Source organism: Acomys minous (assembly GCF_964271855.1).
Source record: "Acomys minous genome assembly, chromosome: 7".
Lineage (NCBI taxonomy): Eukaryota > Metazoa > Chordata > Mammalia > Rodentia > Muridae > Acomys > Acomys minous.
This window is the reverse complement of record NC_140488.1, coordinates 79,394,083-79,400,082: the sequence shown is the minus strand read 5'-3', so window position 1 is coordinate 79,400,082 and position 6,000 is coordinate 79,394,083.

The window sequence follows — 6,000 nt, the reverse complement described above, 5'->3', positions numbered from 1 at the left end:
AAAGGGTTTAGTTCGGCTTATAACTTGGAGTCCATCATGGAGTCAAGGCAGGAACCTGGAAGCAGTGACTAAACAGAGGTCGTTGAGGAATCCTGCTTACTTGTTTGCTCCTCATGGTTTGCTCTATTACGTTTCTTATAAAACACAACCAATCTGCCCAGGGAGCGTGCCACATACCGTGGGCTGGGCCCTCCCACATCAATCATTATTCAAGAAACTATGAAATAAGTGGTCTCCTTTCACTTTTATGTAGATCCTAGGATTGAACTCAGGTTGCCAGGCTTACGTGTCAAGCACTTTTAAACCCACTGAGCCATGTTACTGGACAATTCTCTTTTTGTGTTTCTTTGTTTTTGTTTTTGTTTTTCTTCATTTTGAGACAGAATTTTACATAGCCTGAGCTGGTCTCAATGTAACTAAGGACATCCCTCAGTTTCTTTTTTTTATTTAAAATTAAATTATGTATTCATGCACATGTGTGTGCAAGTGTGTACACATGCCAACATACATGTTCTTATTTTTGTTTTTTTGAGACAGGGGCTCTCTGTGTTAGCCTTGGCTGTCCTGGACTCACTTTGTAGACCAGGCTGTCCTAGAACTCACAGAGTTCAGCCTGCCTCTGCTTCCCGAGTGCTGGGATTAAAGGCATGTGCCACCATGCCCGCCCAGCTCAAAATACATGTTCTAAGGCCAGAGAACAGCTCGTGAGAGATTTTTTTTCATTCTAACATGTGGAGCCTAAGGATCAAACTGAAGTGGGCAGACTTGGTGGTAAGCGCCCTTTACCCACTGAGTCTTTTTTGTTTGTTTGTTTTTTTGTTTTTGTTTTTCAAGACAGGGTCTCTCTGTGTTAGCCTTGGCTGTCCTGGACTCGCTTCATAGACCAGGCTGGCCTCGAACTCACAGAGATCCACCTGCCTCTGCCTCCTGAGTGCTGGGATTAAAGGCATGTGCCACCACGCCCAGTCTGAGTCATTTTCTTGATTCCCTTCTAGTTTTCTCTCTTTTTTTCTTCTTCTCCTACTTCCTCTAACTTTACTTCCTCTCCCTCCCTCCCTTCCTTATTCACTCACTCTCCTTCTTTCCTTCTCTTCTTTCTTTATTTCATTTCATTTTTTGTTTTCTTTTTATTAATTTATTCATACTACATCTCAATTGTTATCCCGTCACTTGTGTCCTTCCGTTCCTCCCTCTCTCCTGCTTTCACCCTATTCCCCTCCCCTATGACTATGACTGAGGGGGACCTCCTCCCCCTCTATGATCATAGTGTATCAAGTCTCTTCTTGATAGCCTGCTATCCTTCCTCTGAATGCCACCAGGCCTCCCCATCAAAGGGATGTGGTCAAATATGGAGCACCAGAGTTCGTGTGAAAGTCAGTCCCCACTCTCCACTTAACTATGGAGAATGTCCTGTCCATTGGCTAGATCTGAGTAGGGGTTTAATGTTTATTGCACGTATTGTCCTTGGTTGGTGCCATAGTTTGAATAGAACCCCTGGGCCCAGATCCTCCTGTCATAATGTTCTTCTTGTAGGCTTCTAGGAACCTCTAGATTCTTCTAGTTCCCCACTCTCCCATGCTTCTCTCACCTAGAGTCCCAATAGGAAGTCTTCCTCTCTGTTCCAATATCCTGGTAAGTGAAGACTTTCATGGGACATGCCCCTTGGGCTAGTGTCCAGATATAAGTGAGTATATACCATTAGACACTTTCTGCTTCTGGGTTAACTCACTCATTATGATCATTTCTAGTTCCATCCATTTGTCCACAAATTTCGGGAATTCTTTCTTTTTAATAGCTGAGTAGTATTCCATAGTGTAAACATGCCACAGTTTCTTTATCCATTCTTCTACTGAGGGACACTTAGGCTGTTTCCAGGTTCTGGCTACTATGAATAAGGCTGCTATGAACATGGTTGAGCAAATGTTTTTGTTGTGTGTTGGAGCACCTTCTGGGTATATTCCAAGGAGTGGAATAGCTGGGTCTTGAGGAAGGCCTATTCCCAGTTTTCTGATATAGCACCAGATAGATTTCCAATGTGGCTTTACTAGTTTGCATTCCCACCAGCAATGAAAGGATGTTTCTTTTTCTCCACATCCTTGCCAGCATGTGGTGTCACTTGAATTTTTAATTGAGACAGAGGTGGCATATTTAGGCTGGTGTCCTAAATGTATGTGAGGAAAACTTGACCTTTTGGTCTTCTGATTGAGATTACAGACCTGTGCCCCACACCCGGGTTTTCAAACCCAGATTTTCCTGCATGCCAAGCAAGCATCTTACCAACTGAACTACATTCCAACTCCTCTTTAAAGCCTGAATACATGTGTATGCCACACCCTTCAAAGGCAGAAGAGGGAGTTGGCTCTGGAATTGGAGTTTCAGGCTGGTGTGAGGCAACCTGTGGGTACTGGGAACTGAACCACAGTCCTCTACAAGAACAACAAGTGCTCTTTAAAATTTTTTTTTCAAGTCAGGGTTTCTCTGTGTAGCCTTGGCTGTCTTGGACTGGCTTTGTGGACCAGGCTGGCCTGAAACTCACAGCAATCCACCTGCCTAACCGCACCCAGCTCGGCAAATGCTCTTAAATACTGAGCAATCTCCTCAACTCCCTTTCCTTTTCTTTTGTGACAGAGTCTTACAATATAACTCAGATTGGCCTGGAACACTCTATTAGCCCAGGTTTACTACAATCCTCCAAGTGCTAGGATTATGTGCATGAGCCACTATGACCAGTTTATTTTATATGTTGTTTTAAAAGTGATTTACATTGGGCTTTGTGATGCACACATGCAATTCTAGCACTTGGGAGGCAGAGGCAGTTGGAGTGCTGTAAGCTCAAGGCTAGCCTGATCTACACAGCAAGTTCCAGGTCAGTAAGGGGTTCAGAAGAGGTACAGTATTCCAGAGGCTGGAGAAGTGAATCAGAGGTTAAGAATACCTAGTGCTCTTCTGAAGGACCTGAGTTTAGTTCCCACCATCTACTTCCAGTAGCTCACAACAAACAATGAGACCTTATGGAAAACAAACAAATAACAAAAGAATAATATATCCTAATTCTACCCTCACGTCACCTTGGTAATTCATGATAATTGAAAAAAATCAACAAATATAAAATGTATACATCAAGAAGTAAGAGCTCTCCTTTTCTTTAAAAAAAAAAAAAAGGAAGAAAAAGTTTTAGCCAAGCATGGTGGAGCACACATATAATCTCAGCACTCTGGGAGGGAGAGGCAGGCGGATCGCTGTGAGTTCTAGGCCAGCCTAGCTACAAAGTGAGTCCAGGACAACGAGGGCTACACAGAGAAACCCTGCCTCAAAAAACCAAACAACAGCCAAAAAAACAAAAACAAACAAGAAAGATTTATTTTTACTTTTATTTATTTATTTATTTATTTATTTATTTATTTCAAGATATATTTTTAATAGAAAGGGAGAGATATAGTGGTGATAAACATGTTTTTGTTTTGATCCCAAGTGTGGGATGGGGAAGAGACTTGTGAGAGAGCAGGTGATGTTTACCCACTTTGTGGAGGAGCTTGGTTGTTGCCAGCTGGAAAACATCCTAGAACAGACTCTGAGAGGATATATATATATATATATATATATATATATATATATATATATATATATATATATATATATATATATATATATATATGGGGGGGTTGTTTTTGTTTTTTGAGATGGGGTTTCTCTGTGTAGTCTTGGCTGTCCTGGACTCTCACTTTGTAGACCAGGATCACAGAGATCCACCTGCCTCTGCCTCCCAAGTGCTGGGATTAAAGGCGTGCACCACCATGACTGGCTGGAGATATATGTATGAGCCCAACACAAGAGGCTGGGCTTTTGGGGGTTGGGAGGACTTGGTATTGTTTGGCTGTTCATCACTCCACTTTGAGATGCTCTGCTCCAGGGAAGGCTTGAAGGCTTTGGGATCTGACTGAGACTCTGGGTTCTGGTTGAGGCTCTGGGTTCTGCTGCTCCAAGTTCCAGCTGCAACTTTTGTGGAATTACTGGTCTGCTGAAATCCTGCTGACTACACCAGGAGAATCGTTCCTAGGAACTGATACCCAGAAGATTTCATTCTTGTTTTCCTTAATCTCCTTTCCCTCTTGTTTAGGCTAGTTGGGTTGTAAGGGAGGTATGCTCCTTTAATAAGTTCATAATAAAGTATAATTGTTTTTGGTTTTTGTTTGTTTGCTTGTTTTTCTAGACAGGGTTTCTCTGTGTAGCCTTGGCTGTCCTAGACTTGCATTGTAGACCAGGCTGGCCTCCAACTCACAGAGATCCACCTGCCTCTGCCTCCAGAGTGCTGGCATTAAAGGCGTGCGGCACCACCGTCCAGCATAAAGTTTAATTGTTAAGGAAATTGAGTTTACAGTGTGCCACTACTGTCTGGCTATTTTTACTTTTCAAAATAATTTTTTTGTGTTTGCTTATGCATGTGTTGTTGAGTGTAGTATTTGCAGAAATCAGGACAAGGCTTCATAATATCCCTGGAGCTGGTGTTATATGTGGTTGTGTGCTGCCTAAAATGGATTCTCAGAACCAAACTCCAGTTCCCTGGAAGAACAGTATCAGCTCTTAACCACTGAGCCATCCTTCCAGTCCCCTTATTATTCTCATTACCTCTGCTGTTTTCAGAGATAACTGTTGCTATTAGCTTGCCATTCATCTTTCTCCTTCTTTGGAGGCTTATGTAAAATTCATAAATGGTATCATATCATTAATATTGTTCTGTGACTTAATAATAGACCAATAGTTCATTTCCTGATAGCTTGTGCTTTTCAAAAGTCTGAACCACAACCTGTTGAATCGATATACTGTTTTTTGGTGTGATACCACTGAGCTACATTTTCAGCATAATAATGATAAGTTTAAAAGCCCACTAATGATTGACATTCCGATTGCTTTATTTAATTATTGCAGCATTGCAGTGAATAACCTTGTAAATGCCTCTATGTGCAACAGTAGACTGTTCCTGTAAAGCTAAGCTTGGACAGTGTGGGCTTTTTGTTGTTTCTATGAATTGAGAAAGTAGACAAAAGAGGCTGTTCCAGCCAGGTGGTGGGGGTACATGCCTTTAATCCCAGCATTTGAGAGGCAAAGGCAGGTGGATTGCTGTGAGTTTGAGGCCAGCCTGGTCTACAAAGCAAGTCCAGGACAGTCACGACTACACAGATAAACCCTGTCTAGAAAAACCAAAAGGAAAGAAGAGAGAGAGAGAGAGAGAGAGAGAGAGAGAGAGAGAGAGAGAGAGAGAGAGAGGCTGTTCCATTGGTCTTATCTCCTTATGGGAGAAGCTAAGGAAGCACAAGGGGGAATTTGCCTTTAGAAGGCACCAACCCTAACCATAATACCATACCAGCTTTTGTCCTTAGAAGACCAAGACACAGTACATGCTGATAAACCTGCAGGAGTAGAAATAAGAATAACTTTCCTCCTGGAATGGAGAGAAAGAAAGAAAACCGCAGCAGCGGTTGACTAGAGAAAGCAAATCTGGAAGGGAGACCTGATGGGCACTGTGAATTGACTGTGGGTGCTGTAGGAGCAGAGAGCAGGAGGAGGGGGCAGAGACTGGGGAGCGGCTTCATGTAGGTGAGGTCCAGGGGGCCCAGGGGCAAGCGGGAGCCCACTGCCAGGTACCCTGGCTGGAGGGCAAGGCCCACGCTGGGGAGCTGTAGGAAGAAAAGAAGACTGAGAAGGGAAGTGTGCGAAGGATGAGGCAGGCCACCTGCCAACTCTGAGGACAGGTCAAAGTTGTCATCTCTGAAGATCACCTTGTTAACCACAAGGATGATGGCCAGGGTAGGGCAGCCTAGAAGCAGGAAGACCAGGGAGGCATCTGTTTTCTTAATTCGGAGCAATTGGTTAGGGAGGACCTAAGGCACTGTTGGGAGACAGGAGAGGGAGAAAACTGGAAAGGACAGACACACAAAAGAACACAGCTTGGTGACCAATGGAAAGGGTTGAACAGAGGAGAATTAAACAAGATGATACAGG